The 19,543-nt window shown below is 56.2% G+C and overlaps 1 protein-coding gene across 4 annotated transcripts in view; it reads left to right on the forward strand.

Moving 5' to 3' along the window:
- Positions 1-19,543, forward strand: part of ENTPD5 (ectonucleoside triphosphate diphosphohydrolase 5 (inactive)) — a 407,636-nt gene that overhangs the window by 178,307 nt on the left and 209,786 nt on the right. The window lies entirely within an intron of this gene.

Consider the following 19,543-nt stretch of genomic DNA (forward strand, 5'->3'; position numbering starts at 1 on the left):
ACGTTATTTACAGTGCTTAGAATGGGTGGGCAGTACGTAGCGCTGTATATAATTCTAAAGGTGCAGAAGGACAACCTGTTCGGTCTTTGGAGCGCTCACGCGGGAGAGTGAAGGCACGGGGGATCTCTTTTGAGACCCGTGCAGTGGCACAGCCGTCAGTAGTGCAGCGGAGACCCAGTTGCAGAGAGCTGGATTGTATTGCAGTTACAGTTTTAACACTTCACACCTCACGAGAGCCGAGGTTCATTAGTTCATTGGTTGCGCGATGTGGGCGAGTGCCTGGCTGGAATATAGTTGTGTTTTTTTTTAGTACATGCGAACTTGTCCCGATAGCCTTAGAGCACCTTACAACAGACCCAGATTAGTTACACATTGACTCTTCTCTTTTACGAGCGCGGGGACATCACGTGATTGGCCCAGAATTACAGGATGTTGAGCCCAGGCCAGGATTCGACTCTGGTTCCTCAATTCCAAATACAGCAGTTTTAGTCGTTGCACCATCTCTTATTAGCAGTGTGTATTTCGTGTATAATGTTTAATTAACAAAGATAAACCTTAAATATGAGACATTTGAAGGTGCAACAAATTAAACACTAAAGTACAGGGGCTCTGTTCTTCGGTCATCACAAAATGAAGTGAGAAAGTGAAATATTATGTGGAGAGCAGGGGAAATACAGTTCAGTTCAATTAGTCTTTATTTCGATTTTTTTCAATCATGAAAGACACAATAACATGAAAAATCAATTCATAAAATTTGATCAACAGTCCAACGATTAAAATTTAATAAATAATAAAAATATTTTAAAACATTAAAATCATCTAGGGGAAATACATCAAGAGCAATCCTTTCCCATAGTGATCGCATGCAGGTAGACTTACTTCATTTAATTTGCCATAAGTCCCTATTGTCAATGGCTTATCGATCCCAAAAGGAGTAAAGGATCCTCATCCGAACCAAATAGGAGTCAGAGAGATCCAAAGTTCATGGAGTGTTGCCAGCCAAACTCTTAGAAGGATGGAAAAGACCTTGCATTTTTTTTAAGTATCTTTATTGGCATGTTGCAGTTTTTATAATATTGTTCGCACATGGAAACAAACAATCTTAAGTTCAGATAATTCAATGGCAGCAAAAATACAGTATTGAAATGTATCTTTCAGCGTCCATAAAAGTGGTCAACAAAAAAGAGATTCTGTTTAACAATATACATTGCATTGGACCTGTTAGGGGTATTGCATAGCCATTACACCAGCAGAAATCTGTTGCCTCCAGATTTAGACCAGAGTCCTCAGTACATGCTTCACAATAGTTTGTGCACAATAATACACAGTTTGAGTGCCCACCAACAGATCAAGGTACCAATATAATATTATTGATTTACAAAATGCTACTTCCATTGTCCAATAACATTTCCAATTAGAGACCAATTAACCCAATTTAAACATAAGAGAAAGGAAGAAGCAAAAAAAAAAGGACCTTTTGCAGAGGGGGGAAATATATCGTAGACATCCATACAAGCGTGTGGCGTAGGTACTATATAATGAAGTAACACAGGAGAAGGCATGCAATACAACACGGAGAGGGGGTCCACATCTGCGGATCATGCAGTCTCGTTTCGGCCATTAGCGGCCAGCAAGCAATCCCCCATATGCTATTCTGGACAACAGGGAGTACCAGTTTCCCAAACTCACCCAAGATGCAATAGGTGGTGCAGTCTAAATCCCTTCTGGGTGTTGCCCCGGGTCTGGATCTGAGTCTGAACCTGTCTCACCTGTCCCCTGCCCCTCAGGATTCTCCCAGTTCACCAGCACTTCTCTCCACTGTACTGCCATGGGGAGCTTCCTCATACCTTTAAATTCCTCCCAACTGAGTACTCTACTCTCCGCCCCAGCCCACATAATGACATCTCTATGCCATGTCTCAAGTTGTGGTCCCATATTAGACTTCCATTCCATGGCAATGCGGCGTTTCGCTAGTCCCAACGCCAGGTCTATAAGCCTATTCCCTAATTTGCACTTCGGCGACCTGGGAAAAAGACCCAGAATGCGCGTCTGTAGTGTGAGAGGTAAGTTTCTGCCCAATACTGCAGCTAACTTACCAAGCACCACCTCCCAGAAAGGCCTCAGAGCTCTACAATCCCAAAGTCCGCGTCTGGATGGGAGCATCGGGGACAGGAACGAACCTCCTATCCATATGTCACATTGAGACGATGCGGAGTCATGTAAGCCATATGTGTGTAGTTAAACTGAATATATTTAAGCCGTGAATTACGGGAAAGTTTGTTGGAATAGTGGAGAACCCTCCGCGTCCGTCAAAACCCTGCCCCCAATCTCATCCCACTTGGCACGTAGCCGAACCAAGGGACGCACCAAAGCCTTCTGAAGGGCCACATAAAACCACTTCACTAAATGCCCCGCTGTCCCAAGCGTGAACAAGGCATGAAGCACCGGGTGTGTCTCCGGTCGTTTCTACCAGCACCCCATAACTGCGCAAAAGTACGAGTCGGGGCCTCCTAATGCAGGAATTGGCCCGGGGGCAGACCGCAATCCTCCATAAAATTGTCAAATGGGATTAGGGACTTGTCTAAAAACAGTCCCCAACAGTATCCAGCCCTGCATCCGACCAGGAGGCCAGCTGCTTAGTTGTGAAAACAGACTCTGGAATTGACCTTGCATAGGGGTCTAGGGATTCCTATAAGTATTGTGAGGCAAAGTCTAGCGTGGAAAGGTCCGATCTGTTGAAACGGCAGCTGTCAGCTGAGCAAGAGTAGCCCAAGCAGTGGGTACCCCACAAGAATAAAGTCAGAGATGCTACAACAAAGTTATGTGGGAAAGGTCCATTGGGAACAATTTGCTGGTGTGCGCGAGGTGCAACAGCAGTGTGAGAGGTTGAGGCACAAGCCCACCACAGGCTGGAGATTTATGCAGGCCGTTTGGGAATTAATCGCTGGATCGTGGTGTGCGGATGCGTCTTGGAGTGCTACTGAGAGAGTCACTGGTTTAAACCCCAGTGGCTCCACTCAACCTTTCATCCTTCGAGGTTGATAATAAAGGTGCCATTGAGTTGAACGACAGTAGCACAAAGCATACTAATTGGGGGTGAACATTGAGCTATGCGAATAGATGTTATGCTAGATCTTACCCTTACATTGGTAGCTGTGTTTACACATGAGCGTTAGAAAACTTGTGCTCCACGTTCATTTATTGATGTGCCTGGTTTGGGGGGTGTAGCTTGAGTGTGGCTTAGGTGCTAAGTGTTTTTGGTGTCATGCCTGGAGGGGGGAATTTGCCGGATGAGGGAGGTGGGACAGACGGATTAGGGATTGTAGGTACAGTTGTATCTATTTATTTGGTATGTACTTCTTGTTACTTAATATAGCGGGAGAGAACCAGCCACAAAGCAGGAGAGTGGCGTACATGGTAGGTGATTACCTCTTAATAACAGCGCAGGTGGAGTAACCTATTTTCAGACATTGTTGGGTTGTGAGAATGTAGGCAGTGTTGCTACTTGCAGACCACTTCAATTCTCAGAAAGCAGCACAGGATCACATAACTAGGCCTTTAAAGTAAGATCCATTGCCCTACTTACTATCACTCCTAAATGCAGATTCGTCATTGATGGGAGAGGTGGGGGACATTCCCAAGCCCATCTTAATTTCTATTCCTCTAGACCTCCCGGCTTCTGGTCTCCGTAGGACTTCTTAAGTTCTTTGAAATGTCAAGAGGACATATTTTTTTCAACACCAAGCACTCAAAATAAATATATTACTATATTTCCCCTTCTCCATGCTCTCCCCTTATACTCTGCCCATCTTTATTTGATTTCATTCATACCTTCCTTTTCTACCTCGTGACTCCCCACTCACTACTCCGTTCTTTCCCTCATCTCCAGCTCTTCCATGGTTTCAAAACCACCTGAGTTTGGCTCAAAGGGAAAACAACAACAGGAACTAAAATGTCTGACTACAAATTTCCACAGTGTGGGGTATAAAAGTGACTCTAGTGTAAGAGTAGGATCCACCTTCTTTTAAGTCTCTTGTCGAACGTACCGACCATTCTTCCTTGTCTAATGCTCTGAAAATAGCTCTTGCCGCTTGTATCCTGACTCTGGGCTGAGACTGAACACTGTGTACATAGACCTCCTACCCCATGCTCAGGGTGCAGGACTGTGCATGAAGATCTCTGCCCCTATGCTCGGGGTGTAGAACTCCGCATGTAGATCTCTGCCCCCGTGCTTAGCGTGCCGGACTGTGCATGTAGATCTCTGCCCCAATGCTGAGGGTGCAGGACTCTGCATGTAGATTTCTACCCCCATGCTCAGGGTGCAGGACTCCGCATGTAAACCTCTGCCCCCATGATCAGGGTGCAGGACTGTGCATGAAGAGCTCTGCCTTATGCTCAGGGTGCAGGACTGTGCATGAAGAGCTCTGCCTTATGCTCAGGGTGTAGGACTGTGCATGTAGATCTGTCCCCATGCTCAGGTTGCAGGACACCGCATGTAGATCTCTGTCCCCATGCTCAGGGTGCAGGACACCGCATGTAGATCTCTGTCCCCATGCTCAGGGTGCAGGACACCGCATGTAGATCTCTGTCCCCATGCTCAGGGTGCAGGACACCGCATGTAGATCTCTGTCCCCATGCTCAGGGTGCAGGACTGTGCATGTAGATCTCTGTCCCCATGCTCAGGATGCAGGACTGTACATGTAGATCCCTGGCCCCTTTGCTCTGGGTGCATGAGTGTGCATGTAGATCTGTCCCCATGCTCGGGGTGCATGATTGTGCATATAGATCTCTGCCCCTATGCTCAGGGTGCAGGACTGTGCATTTAGATATCTGCCCGATGCTCAGGGTGCAGGACTTTTCATGTAGATCTCTGCCCCTATGCTCACGGTGCAGGACTGTGCATGAAGATCTCTTCCCCCATGCTGCAGGGTGCAGGACACCGCATGTAGATTTCTGCCCCTCTGCTCAGGGTGCAGAACACCACATGTAGATCTGTCCCCATGCTCAGGGTGCAGGATTGTGCATGTAGATCTCTGCCCCTATGCTCAGGGTGCAGGACTCTTCATGTAGATCTCTGCCCCTATGCTCAGGGTGCAGGACTGTGCATGTAGATCTCTGCCCTATGCTCAGGGTGCAGGACTGTACATGTAGATCTCTGCCCCCATGCTCAGGGTGCACGACTCCCTATGTAGATCTCTGCCCCTATGCTTAGGGTGCAGCACTGTGCATATAGACCTCTGCCCCTATGCTCAGGGTGCAGGACTGTACATGTAGATCTCTGCCCCTATGCTCAGGGTGCAGGACTGTACATGTAGATCTCTGCTCCTATGCTCAGGGTGCAGGACTGTGCATGAAGATCTCTTCCCCCATGCTCAGGGTGTAGGACTCTGCATGTAGATCTCTGCCCCTAAGTTCAGGGTGCAGCACTGTGCACGAAGATCTCTGCCCCTATGCTCAGGGTGCAGCACTGTGTATGTAGATTTCTGCCCCTCTGCTCAGTGTGCAGAACACCGCATGTAGATCTCTGTCCCCATGCTCAGGGTGCAGGATTGTGCATGTAGATCTCTGCCCCTATGTTCAGGGTGCAGCACTGTGCATGAAGATCTCTGCCCCTATGCTTAGGGTGCAGCACTGTGTATGTAGATATCTGCCCCTGTGCTCAGGGTGCAGGACTGTGCATGTAGATCTCTGCCCCTATGCTCAGGCTGCAGGACTCCGCATGTAGATCTCTGCCCCTATGCTCAGGGTGCAGGACTCCGCATGTAGATCTCTGCCCCTATGCTCAGGGTGCAGCACTGTGCATGAAGATCTCTGCCCCCATGCTCAGGGTGCAGGACTGTGCTTATAGACCTCTGCCCCTATGCTCAGGGTGCAGGACTGTACATGTAGATCTCTGCCCCTATGCTCAGGGTGCAGGACTGTACGTGTAGATCTCTGCCCCTATGCTCAGGGTGCAGGACTGTGCATGTAGATCTCTGCCCCTATGCTCAGGCTGCAGGACTGTGCATGAAGATCTCTTCCCCCGTGCTCAGGGTGCAGAACACCGCATGTAGACCTGTCCCCATGCTCAGGGTGCAGGATTGTGCATGTAGATCTCTGCCCCTATGATCAGGGTGCAGGACTGTGCATTTAGATATCTGCCCGATGCTCAGGGTGCAGGACTCTTCATGTAGATCTCTGCCCCTATGCTCAGGGTGCAGGACTGTGCATGTAGATCTCTGCCCCTATGCTCAGGGTGCAGGACTGTGCATGTAGATCTCTGCCCCTATGCTCAGGGTGCAGGATTGTGCATGTAGATCTCTGCCCCGGGTGCAGGACTGTGCATTTAAATATCTGCCCGATGCTCAGGGTGCCGGACTCTTCATGTAGATCTCTGCCCCTATGCTCAGGGTGCAGGACTGTACGTGTAGATCTCTGCCCCTAAGTTCAGGGTGCAGCACTGTGCATGAAGATCTCTGCCCCTATGCTCAGGGTGCAGCACTGTGTATGTAGATCTCTGCCCCTATGCTCAGGCTGCAGGACTGTACGTGTAGATCTCTGCCCCTATGCTCAGGGTGCAGGACTGTGCATGTAGATCTCTGCCCCTATGCTCAGGCTGCAGGACTGTGCATGAAGATCTCTTCCCCGGTGCTCAGGGTGCAGAACACCGCATGTAGACCTGTCCCCATGCTCAGGGTGCAGGATTGTGCATGTAGATCTCTGCCCCTATGATCAGGGTGCAGGACTGTGCATTTAGATATCTGCCCGATGCTCAGGGTGCAGGACTCTTCATGTAGATCTCTGCCCCTATGCTCAGGGTGCAGGACTGTGCATGTAGATCTCTGCCCCTATGCTCAGGGTGCAGGACTGTGCATGTAGATCTCTGCCCCTATGCTCAGGGTGCAGGATTGTGCATGTAGATCTCTGCCCCGGGTGCAGGACTGTGCATTTAGATATCTGCCCGATGCTCAGGGTGCCGGACTCTTCATGTAGATCTCTGCCCCTATGCTCAGGGTGCAGGACTGTGCATGTAGATCTCTGCCCCTAAGTTCAGGGTGCAGCACTGTGCATGAAGATCTCTGCCCCTATGCTCAGGGTGCAGCACTGTGTATGTAGATCTCTGCCCCTATGCTCAGGTTGCAGGACTCCACATGTAGATCTCTGTCCCCATGCTCGGGGTGCACAACTCCGCATGTAGATCTCTGCCCCTATGCTCAGGGTGCAGGACTCCGCATGTAGATCTCTGCCCCTATGCTCAGGGTGCAGCACTGTGCATGAAGATCTCTGCCCCCATGCTCAAGATGCAGGATTGTGCATGTAGATATGTCCCTATGCTAAGGGTGCAGGACTGTCTGTGCTTGTAGATCTCTCCCCCCATGATGTTCAGGGTGCAGGATTGTGCATGCAGATTATGCCTCTGTGCTCAGGGTTCAGGACCGTGCTTGTAGAGCTCTGTCCCCATGCTCAGGGTGCAGGACTCTGCATATAGATCTCTGCCCCCATGCTAAGGGTGCAGGATTGTGCATGTAGCTTTCTGTCCTCATGCTCGGGGTACAGGACTGTGCATGTAGATTTATGCCTCTATGCTTAGGGTGAAGGACTCCTCATGTAGATCTCTGCCCGCATGCTCAGGGTGCAGGATTGTGAATGTAGATCTCTGTCCCCATGCTCAGGGTGCAGGACTCCACATGTAGATTTACGCCCCTATGCTCAGGGTGCTGGACTCCGCATGTAGATTTCTGCCCCTCTGCTCAGGGTGCAGAACACCGCATGTAGATTTCTGCCCCCACGCTCAGGGTGCAGGACTATGCTTGTAGATCTCTGCCCCCATGCTCAGGGTGCAGGACACCACATGTAGATTTCTGACCCATGCTCACTTTGCAAGTCTGTGCACGTAGATCTCTGCCCCTATGCTCAGGGTGCAGAAATTTGCATGTAGATTTCTGCCCCCATGCTCAGGGTGCAGGACTATGCTTGTAGATCTCTGCCCCTATGGTCAGGGTGCAGTACTGTGCATGTCAATCAATCAGGGGAATTGTAAGCGCACTGCTCTCCGTGAGGGTCTCAAGGGGCTGGGGGGGGGGGGTGTGTATCTGTAGATCTCTGCCCCCATGCTCAGGGTGCAGGATTGTGCATGTAGATCTCTGCCCCCATGCTCAGGGTGCAGGACTCTACGTGTAGATTTCTGCCCCCATGGTCAGGGTGCAGGACTCCGCATGTAAATCTCTGCCCCCATGCTCAGGGTGCAGGACTGTGACTCCGAGGTTTAGAGTTTTGAGGCTCCGAGTGCGGGAGAATGAGGATCCAAAATGTGTGAAAATCAAGACTTGATTTTTGGGGAGGAGTAGTGAAGGATAGCCACATGTGAGAGTAGGAGCTTGGACATTCTCATACTGTTAGAAAGTCGTTGGTGTTTGAACAGTGAAGCAGTGAAGCTGATGTTAGAAAAGGTAGACGGACCGGGAGGGTCGGCCGGGGTCAGGAGGAGAGGTCTCCGGGGAGAGCCGTCTCCAGTGATCGTACAGACAAGTAACTTCCCCCCCACAGACAGATATCACACACGGATAAGGTTCAGTGTTCTTTATAAGCACTTATTTAAGGTACGGTTGGATGGTACAAGGAGGTCTGGACTCAGGGGTCCCCTCGATTATAGTCTCGCAAGGTAGGGAAGGGGGTAGCGGGACAGTCTATTTACCAATCAGGTAGTTCGGATGAGATGATGATGAGCTCACAATCCTCGAGCTTGGTGGTACGGGCCGCGGCAGCGCCAGCAGGTCCCGGTGTGGATGGTCGATACAACGGGCCGCGGCAGCGCCAGCAGGTCCCCGGAAGATATACGGTCCGCGGCAGCGCCAGCAGGTCCCGGTGAGGATGGTCATTACAACGGGCCGCGGCAGCGCCAGCAGGTCCCCGGAAGATATACGGTCCGCGGCAGCGCCAGCAGGTCCCGGTGAGGATGGTCGTTACAACGGGCCGCGGCAGCGCCAGCAGGTCCCAGGAAGATGACTGTTGCAGAGGGCCGCGGCAGCGCCAGCAGGCAGGACGATGATTCACAAGAGCGGGCTACGGCAGCGCCAGTAGACCGTCAAGGTTGAGTTCACTCGGTGTCTCTCGACTCCAGGATACAACTGCCTTCCTGCTCCGGAGCTGCCTCAGTTATAGGGCTGGTGCCCTTTGATGTCCGGACCCTCGCACTTGGAGGTCGGAGGGTCCGGGATGAAGGTGTCCAGACACCCAGCAGGGGGTGGAGCCAGTGCCTGGGGGAGCTGGGGGCGATCGGCACCTGGCGGGGGAGAGCCCTTGACACTTCGTTCTCCCATTGACCTGCCAAGTGGTCCGCTCACCTCCTGGGTAGATGGTGGTGCCGGGATGTCGGGGCCGGCCAGGCCCGGGTTTAGGGTCGGGGGGAGGCCAGGCGGCCGCGTGGTGCAGGGCCCAAGATGGCGGCTTGACCCGGCCGGGGAAGCCGGTGGGGCTGGACCCTGTGATGAGTAAGGGTCCGAGGGCAAAGGGTCCGTCGGGAGACGGAGTACAGGTGCTTGTCGCGGGGTTATGCCAGGTGGGCCGGAGTCCGGGCCCTGTCGAGCGGGGAGGGAGCAAGCCGTCTGTGAGGCCTGTCCAACATGCGTCCCCCCCCAGCTGAAGGCGGGGAGAGTCACCCATCTCCTTGGGGACTCTCTTCGTCGAGGCGGAAAAAGCGGGACAGGCCATCCGCGTTGGCGTGGTCTTGGCCTGGTCGGTGCTCCACGGTGAAGTCCATTCCCTGCAGGGAAATGGACCAGCGCAAGAGTTTTGGGTTCTCCCCCCGCATCTGCATCAGCCATTGCAGGGGTCGATGGTCGGTTTGTACCCGGAAGTGGGTACCGAAGAGATAGGGTCGGAGCTTTTTGAGGGCCCACACCACTGCGAAGGCCTCCCTCTCGATGGTGCTCCAGCGCTGTTCTCGGGCCAGGAGACGTCGACTGATGAAGGCCACCGGCTGGTCATGACCTTCGGGGTTCAACTGAGAGAGGACGGCTCCGATGCCGTGGGCGGAGGCGTCGGTCTGCACCACAAATTCCCGACTGTAATCGGGGGCCTGGAGCACCGGGGCGGTGCACAGGGCGGCCTTCAGCTCCTCGAAGGCCGCTTGACACTCAGGAGTCCAGTTGACCCGCTTCGGTTGATTCTTGGATGTGAGACCCGTGAGGGGCCCCACGATGCTGCCGTAGTCCTTCACGAACCGCCGGTAGTAGCCGGTGAGCCCCAAGAAGGCTCGGACCTCGGTCTGGGTGACGGGGGGCTGCCAGGACTGGATGGCAGCAATCTTAAGTTGCAGTGGGGCCACCAGCCCGCTCCCCACTTGGTGCCCAAGGTAGGTCACAGACCCTTGGCCAATCTGGCACTTGCCGGCCTTAATGGTGAGGCCGGCCCGCTGGAGGGCTTGTAGGACCTCTTGGAGGTGACGGAGGTGGTCGGACCAGTGGCGGCTGTATACAGCGATATCGTCCAGGTAGGCAGCGCTGAATTCTTCAAGCCCCGCCAAGACCTGGTTCACAAGGCGTTGGAACGTGGCGGGGGCATTCTTCATGCCAAAGGGCATGACCTTAAATTGATAGTGGCCATCGGGGGTAGAGAAGGCTGACCGTTCCTGAGCCCTGGGTGTGAGGCCGATCTGCCAGTAGCCCGCCGTTAGGTCGAAGATACTAAGGTAGCGGGCGGCCCCCAGCCGGTCGATCAGCTCGTCTGCCCGGGGGATGGGATGAGCGTCGGTCCGGGTGACATCGTTCAAGCCCCGGTAGTCGACGCAGAATCTCAGTTCAGGTGCGGTGCCGGGGGCAGCGGCTTTGGGAACCAGTACAACCGGACTGGCCCAGGGACTGTCCGAGGGCTCGATGACCCCGATCGTGAGCATCTTGGCCACTTCCTCCTGTATGCAGGCCCGTACCCGATCTGGTACGCGGTAGGCCCGGTGCCGGACAGGGGGACTGTCCCCGGTGTCTACGTCGTGCAAACACCAGGGGGTGACCCCGGGGGTGAGGGAGAACAGGGCAGCGAACTGCAGCAGGAGGTCCCGGCAGTCCTGGCGTTGCTCCGAAGTGAGGGCGTCAGAGAGCCGGACCCCGTCCACGGAGCCGTCCTTCTCCTGAGTCTTCAGGAGATCCGGGAGGGGCTCGGAGTCTTCTTCTGTGCCACTGTCTGTAGCCATCAAGAGGCTCAGTTCGGAGCGCACAAAGTGTGGTTTGAGCCGGTTGGTGTGGAGGACCCGAAGGGGGTTCCGGGAGGACCCCATGTCGATGAGGTAAGTGACGGGGCTTTTGCGCTCGACCACTTTGAAGGGCCCCGTCCACTTATCTTGCAGGGCACATGGTTCGGTGGGGGACATCACCCATACTTGCTGTCCAGGCTCGAATTCAACGGAGGCGGCATTGTGATCATACCACCTCTTCATGTCCTCCTGGCTGGCCTCGAGGTTCGCCTTGGCCATCTCTCTGAAGCGCCGGGTCTGATTGCGTAGGGCCAGGAGGTATTTGAAGACGTCTGGAGGGGTCTTTAGGGGGGCCATCTCCCAACCTTCTTTTACTAGGCTGAGGGGCCCTCGCACAGGGTGCCCGTACAGGAGTTCGAAAGGGCTAAAACCGAGGGACTTCTGGGGAACTTCTCGGTAGGCGAAGAGGAGGCACGGGAGTAGTACATCCCACTGGCGACGGAGGGGCTCTTTCAATCCCCCAATCATCCCCTTGAGGGTGCGGTTAAAACGCTCCACTAGTCCGTTCCCTTGGGGGTGATAGGGGGTCGTGAATCTGTAGGTGACCCCGCATTGTTGCCAGAGGGACTTCATGTATTTGGATATAAAGTTCGTGCCTCGGTCGCTGACGACTTCTCGGGGGAAGCCTACCCGGGAGAAGATCCCCATTAGGGCCCGGCCAACCACCGGAGCTGTCACGGTCCGTAGGGGCACCGCCTCGGGGTAGCGGGTGGCATGGTCCACCAGTACTAAGATGAACCTGTGTCCTTGTGCCGTGCGGGGGTCCAGAGGCCCCACAATGTCTATCCCCACCCTCTCGAACGGGGTGGTGACCACAGGGAAGGGTTGTAGAGGGGCCTTCAGCTTCCGGCCACTCTTCCCGCTGGCTTGGCATGTGGGGCAAGACCGGCAGTGGTTCAGGACGTCATTCCTCATTTTCGGCCAAAAAAAGTGGGTCACCAGGCGACTGTACGTTTTGTCCTGGCCCAGGTGTCCAGCCAGGGGGACATCGTGGGCCAGGTTGAGCAGAAAGTCTCGGAAGCGGAGCGGTACCACCAGAACTCGACCGGCCCCCAGCTCGGCGATTCTTTGCTCGCTGTAGAGCAGGTCGTTATCCCAGTAGACCCAGTGGGTTCCGGTGGTGCCCCCGGCGTTTTGGGTGCTGGCTTGTTGGCGGAGTCCCTCGAGGGAGGGACAGGTCTTTTGTTCCTGGCGGAACTGTTCTTGGGTGGGCCCCCCTTCTTGCCGCCACTGAGCCAGATCCGGAAGGTCCTGGTGTGGCGCGTCTTCTTCGGTAGTCGGGTCCGGTAGGTCGGACTCGCCGTTGTCCTCTACAGGGGCAACCGGGGGTGGAGGTGCTGGCCATTCGGTTTCTTCTGATCGGGGGGCGGTACGGGCGGCCATGGATCGGGTGGTTATGCAGGCCCAGTCCGGGAGGCCCAGCATCCCCAGGTGCTCTCTTCTCTCAACGGTGGCCCACGGGGAACTCTCGAGGTCATTCCCCAGGAGGCAGTCCACGGGGGCATCGTCCCGGACCGTCACCTTCAGTAGGCCGGAGACCCCTCCCCATTCAAACGGGACGCAGGCCATCTTACACATGCTCTCAGAGTTGTCTGCCGAGCGGACGGGGCAGAGAATGTTCGGTAGGATCTGCTCGGGCTTCACCAGGTGACAGCGGACGGCCGTTACACTGGCGCCTGTGTCACGCAAGGCCTCGGTTCGCTGTCCATTAATGGTCACCCACTGACCGTATTTCCTGGTGTTGGCGGGTAGGGGGGCCCACGGAACCATGTCTCTCCCCCCTAAGCATGCCAGGACCATGGCGGCCGGTTCCCACCCTTGCTGGGCCGGCTCATACTCTTCGGGTCCCTCCGATGATTGCTCTTCCCCTAGGGCGGCGGCAGCTACCTGGCGGGGCTTGGGTGTTTGGTTTAGCGGGCAGTTCGGATCATTGGCGTAGTGGCCTAGTCGCTGGCACCGGTGGCACGTGACGTTGGCTCGGTACCCAGGCCGCAACGGGGGGTTGCCCCGGCCGGCCGGAGCCGGGGTGTTGGCCACGGGTGCTGCGGGCAAGGCGTCTCTCCCTCGCCCCTGGCCCCCTCCTCCTCCCCGAGGACGGTGCTGGCCTTGGTTGTTTCTGTTCTGTTCGTGTGGCCCCCTCCGGCCCCCTCGGGTGCTTTCCCATCGGTCAGCTTCGGCGGCGAGCTGCCGGGGGTCAGTCAGCTTACTGTCGAGTAGGTGCTGCCTGAGCTCGACGAAACAGTTGTTTGACAGGTGCTCCCATACCATGAGGTTGAAGAGTTGTTCGTAGGTGGTGACCTGACTTCCCTTGATCCAACCCTCGAAGGCCCGGCTGAAATAGTTCACGTACTCTACCCAAGTTGTACCTGGGATCCGGGTGCAATCTCTGAACCTCTGGCGGTACATCTCGGGCGTGAGGCCGTAGCGGGTGAGGAGGGCAGCCTTCATGTGGTCGTAGGACGACATTTGGTGATCGGGGAGCTGCAGCAGGGCATCGCGACCCTCGTTGATAAATCTCCCCCAAAGGCCGACTCCCCAATCACTCCGATCGATCCGGTGGGAGGTCATTGCGATCTCATAGGCTTTAAACCACTGTTGTATGTCGTCTTCTCGGACATACTCGCGGACCACATCCTTGGGGATGTGAACTTTTTTCTCAATTGGCCCCGGGGTGTGTGGTCGCTCAGGCACCCCCAGTTCCTTATTCTGTTTGCGCAGTTCTATTTCCGCCAGTCGGCGCTCGTGCTCGAGCGTTATTTTTTTCTCTTCCAGCTCTCTCTGTCTCTGCTTTTCCTCTCGTTCCTCTCGAAGCCGCATATGCTCGAGGTTGAGTTTCTGTTCAGCTAACTTGAGTTCCCCATCCATCTTGAGTCGTGCCATCTCTAATTCGTGTAATCTGACTCTGTCTCTTTCTCGTATCTCCTCCTGCGAGAGGCCCGTTCCCCGCTCCTCGGGAGCCGTGGCGTTCCCCTCTGGTGTGATGCCGTTTTGGTCTGGTGCGACGCTGCTTTGGTCGGAGGGTCCTGCGACCCCAGTTTCTGTCCATGACTCAAGAGCGCGCTTTAGATCATCCTTGGTACTCAGGCCGGTGGTAGCAATGCCAAGTTCTATGCAAAATTGTCTCAGTTCGCGGTGGTTGTATTCTTCTAATTTCTCCATTTGGAACTTCTCGGTGGAGCTGCTATCTTTGGTCGACATCGTGCTTTGTCGTGGGGTGAGCTACTCTCTGTACGATTACGCGTTGATTCGGATCGCGCCGCTGGCCACCAATGTTAGAAAAGGTAGACGGACCGGGAGGGTCGGCCGGGGTCAGGAGGAGAGGTCTCCGGGGAGAGCCGTCTCCAGTGATCGTACAGACAAGTAACTTCCCCCCCACAGACAGATATCACACACGGATAAGGTTCAGTGTTCTTTATAAGCACTTATTTAAGGTACGGTTGGATGGTACAAGGAGGTCTGGACTCAGGGGTCCCCTCGATTATAGTCTCGCAAGGTAGGGAAGGGGGTAGCGGGACAGTCTATTTACCAATCAGGTAGTTCGGATGAGATGATGATGAGCTCACAATCCTCGAGCTTGGTGGTACGGGCCGCGGCAGCGCCAGCAGGTCCCGGTGTGGATGGTCGATACAACGGGCCGCGGCAGCGCCAGCAGGTCCCCGGAAGATATACGGTCCGCGGCAGCGCCAGCAGGTCCCGGTGAGGATGGTCGTTACAACGGGCCGCGGCAGCGCCAGCAGGTCCCCGGAAGATATACGGTCCGCGGCAGCGCCAGCAGGTCCCGGTGAGGATGGTCGTTACAACGGGCCGCGGCAGCGCCAGCAGGTCCCAGGAAGATGACTGTTGCAGAGGGCCGCGGCAGCGCCAGCAGGCAGGACGATGATTCACAAGAGCGGGCTACGGCAGCGCCAGTAGACCGTCAAGGTTGAGTTCACTCGGTGTCTCTCGACTCCAGGATACAACTGCCTTCCTGCTCCGGAGCTGCCTCAGTTATAGGGCTGGTGCCCTTTGATGTCCGGACCCTCGCACTTGGAGGTCGGAGGGTCCGGGATGAAGGTGTCCAGACACCCAGCAGGGGGTGGAGCCAGTGCCTGGGGGAGCTGGGGGCGATCGGCACCTGGCGGGGGAGAGCCCTTGACACTTCGTTCTCCCATTGACCTGCCAAGTGGTCCGCTCACCTCCTGGGTAGATGGTGGTGCCGGGATGTCGGGGCCGGCCAGGCCCGGGTTTAGGGTCGGGGGGAGGCCAGGCGGCCGCGTGGTGCAGGGCCCAAGATGGCGGCTTGACCCGGCCGGGGAAGCCGGTGGGGCTGGACCCTGTGATGAGTAAGGGTCCGAGGGCAAAGGGTCCGTCGGGAGACGGAGTACAGGTGCTTGTCGCGGGGTTATGCCAGGTGGGCCGGAGTCCGGGCCCTGTCGAGCGGGGAGGGAGCAAGCCGTCTGTGAGGCCTGTCCAACAGCTGATCTCAGTGCATGCTTGGAGAGTGAAGACCTGAACTGAGAGAGTGGATCATGAGTGGAGTGTGGGAGTGGGTGAGTTTTTACACTTCCCTCCACTGAGGCAATTTACAGTAAGTTTTTTTTTTTTTTTTTAAACTATAATTTTACTCAAACCAGTTGTTGCAAAGTCATCTTGTGCCCTGGGCACCCCCAACATTTTTGCTGACTGATAGTGGTGGAAACTGAGTCTGGCTGACCCTGGGCTCTGCCTAACAAGGCCCAGGGCCAGTGCTATGCTGAAGAGATAATTAGAATAGAGTGGAAAACACCTACATACGCTAGGGTACACTATGGGTTAGGGTACCCATAGGATTGGCATGACCTCTCCTATAAAGCTCTAGTACCTAATAGGACAAGGGGATTGAAACTACCTTTAAGTCCCTAGAATATAATAGGATATGGCATGTTAGAAAGGATAGACGGACCGGGAGGGTCGGCCGGGGTCAGGAGGAGAGGTCTCCGGGGAGAGCCGTCTCCAGCGATCGTACAGACAAGTAACTTCCCCCCCACAGACAGATACCACACACGGATAAGGTTCAGTGTTCTTTATAAGCACTTCTTAAGGTACGGTTGAATGGTACAAGGAGGTCTGGACTCAGGGGTCCCCTCGATTCAAGTCTCTCAAAGCAGGGTAAGGGGTAGCGGGACAGTCTGTCTACCAGTCAGGTAGTTTGGATGAGATGATGATTAGCTCACAATCCTCGAGCTTAGTTGGTACGGGCCGCGGCAGCGCCAGCAGGTCCCGGTGGAGATGGTCGGTACACGGTCCGCGGTAGCACCAGCAGGTCCCGGAAAGATGGTCGATGTACGGTCCGCGGCAGTGCCAGCAGGTCCCGGTGAGGATGGTCGTTACAACGGGCCGCGGCAGCGCCAGCAGGTCCCGACGAGGATGGATGTTGTAGAAGGCCGCGGCAGCGCCAGCAGGCAGGACGATGGTTCACAAGAGCGGGCTACGGCAGCGCCAGTAGTCCGTCAAGGCTGAGTTCTCTCGGTGTCTCTCGACTCCAGGATACAACTGCCTTCCTGCTCCGGAGTTGCCCCAGTTATAGGGCAGGCGCCCTTTGATGTCCGGACCCTCGCACTTGGAGGTCGGAGGGCCCGGGATGAAGGTGTCCAGACACCCAGCAGGGGGTGGAGCCAGCGCCTGGGGGAGCTGGAGGCGATCGGCACCTGGCGGGGGAAGAGCTCTTGACACTTCGTCCTCCCATTGACCTGCCAAGTGGTCCGCTCACCTCCCGGGTGGATGGTGGTGCCGGGATGTCGGGGCCGGCCAGGCCCGGGGTTAGGGTCGGGGCGAGGCCACGCGGCCTCGTGGTGCAGGGCCCAAGATGGCGGCTTGAACCGGCCGGGGGAGCCGGTGGGGCTGGGCCCCGTGATGAGTAGAGGTCCGAGGGCAGAAGATCCGTCGGGAGACGGGGTACAGGTGCTTTTCGTGGGTTATGCCTGGTGGGCCGGAGCTCGGGCCCTGTCGTGCGGGGAGGGATCAAGCCCTTCGTGTGGCCTGTCCAACATGCGTCCCCCCCAGCTGAAGGCGGGGAGAGTCACCCATCTCCGTGGGGACTCTCTTCGTCGAGGCGGAAAAAGCGGGACAGGCCATCCGCGTTGGCGTGGTCTTGGCCTGGTCGGTGCTCCACAGTGAAGTCCATTCCCTGCAGGGAAATGGACCAGCGCAAGAGTTTTGGGTTCTCCCCCCGCATCTGCATCAGCCACTGCAGGGGTCGATGGTCGGTTTGTACCCGGAAGTGGGTACCGAAGAGGTAGGGCCGGAGCTTTTTGAGGGCCCACACCACTGCGAAGGCCTCCCTCTCGATGGTGCTCCAGCGCTGTTCTCGGGCCAGGAGACGTCGACTGATGAAGGCCACCGGCTGGTCATGACCTTCGGGGTTTAACTGAGAAAGGACGGCTCCGATGCCGTGGTCGGAGGCGTCGGTCTGTACCACGAATTCCCGACTGTAATCGGGGGCCTGGAGCACAGGGGCGGTGCACAGGGCGGCCTTCAGCTTCTCGAAGGCCGCTTGACAATCGGGGGTCCAGTTAACCCGCTTCGGTTGGTTCTTGGACGTGAGACCCGTGAGGGGCCCCACGATGCTGCCGTAGTCCTTCACGAACCGCCGGTAGTAGCCGGTGAGCCCCAAGAAGGCTCGGACCTCGGTCTGGGTGACGGGGGGCTGCCAGGACTGGATGGCAGCAATCTTAAGTTGTAGCGGGGCCACCAGCCCGCTTCCCACTTGGTGCCCAAGGTAGGTCACAGACCCTTGGCCAATTTGGCACTTGCCGGCCTTAATTGTGAGGCCGGCCCGCTGGAGGGCCTGTAGGACCTCTTGGAGGTGACGGAGGTGGTCGGGCCAGTGGCGGCTGTATACAGCGATATCGTCCAGGTAGGCAGCGCTGAACTCTTCGAGCCCCGCCAAGACCTGGTTCACGAGGCGTTGAAACGTGGCGGGGGCATTCTTCATGCCGAAGGGCATGACCTTGAATTGGTAGTGGCCATCGGGGGTAGAGAAGGCTGACCGTTCCTGAGCCCTGGGTGTGAGGCCGATCTGCCAGTAGCCCGCTGTTAGGTCGAAGATACTGAGGTAGCGGGCGGCCCCCAGCCGGTCGATCAGCTCGTCTGCTCGGGGGATCGGATGAGCGTCGGTCCGGGTGACAGCGTTCAAGCCCCGGTAGTCGACGCAGAATCTCAGTTCAGGTGCGGTGCCGGGGGCAGCGGCTTTGGGGACCAATACAACCGGACTGGCCCAGGGACTGTCCGAGGGCTCGATGACCCCGATTGTGAGCATCTTGGCCACCTCCTCCTGTATGCAGGCCCGTACCCGATCTGGTACGCGGTAGGCCCGGTGTCGGACAGGGGGACTGTCCCCGGTGTCCACGTCGTGCAAACACCAAGGGGTGACCCCGGGGGTGAGGGAGAACAGGGTAGCGAACTGCAGCAGGAGGTTCCGGCAGCCCTGGCGTTGCTCCGAAGTGAGGGCGTCAGAGAGCCGGACCCCGTCCACGGAGCCGTCATTCTCCTGAGTCTTCAGAAGATCCGGGAGGGGTTCGGAGTCTTCCTCTGCCCCACTGTCCGTAGCCATCAGGAGGCTGAATTCTGAGCGCACAAAGTGTGGTTTGAGTCGGTTGGTGTGGAGGACCCGAAAGGGGTTCCGGGAGGTCCCCAGGTCGATGAGGTAAGTGACGGGGCTTTTGCGCTCGACCACTTTGAAGGGCCCCGTCCACTTATCTTGCAAGGCACATGGTTCGGTGGGGGACATCACCCATACTTGTTGTCCAGGCTCGAACTCAACGGAGGAGGCATTGTGATCATACCACTTCTTCATGTCCTCCTGGCTGGCCTCGAGGTTCGCCTTGGCCATCTCTCTGAAGCGCCGGGTCTGATTGCGTAGGGCCAGGAGGTATTTGAAGACGTCTGGAGGGGTCTTTAGGGGGGCCATCTCCCAACCTTCTTTTACTAGGCTGAGGGGCCCTCGCACAGGGTGCCCGTACAGGAGTTCGAAAGGGCTAAAACCGAGGGACTTCTGGGGAACTTCTCGGTAGGCGAAGAGGAGGCACGGGAGTAGTACATCCCACTGGCGACGGAGGGGCTCTTCCAATCCCCCAATCATCCCCTTGAGGGTGCGGTTAAAACGCTCCACTAGTCCGTTCCCTTGGGGGTGATAGGGGGTCGTGAATCTGTAGGTGACCCCGCATTGTTGCCAGAGGGACTTCATGTATTTGGATATAAAGTTCGTGCCTCGGTCGCTGACGACTTCTCGGGGGAAGCCTACCCGGGAGAAGATCCCCATTAGGGCCCGGCCAACCACCGGAGCTGTCACGGTCCGTA

The sequence above is a fragment of the Triturus cristatus genome, chromosome 9 (genome assembly GCF_964204655.1).
Source record: "Triturus cristatus chromosome 9, aTriCri1.1, whole genome shotgun sequence".
NCBI classification, from domain to species: Eukaryota; Metazoa; Chordata; class Amphibia; order Caudata; family Salamandridae; genus Triturus; species Triturus cristatus.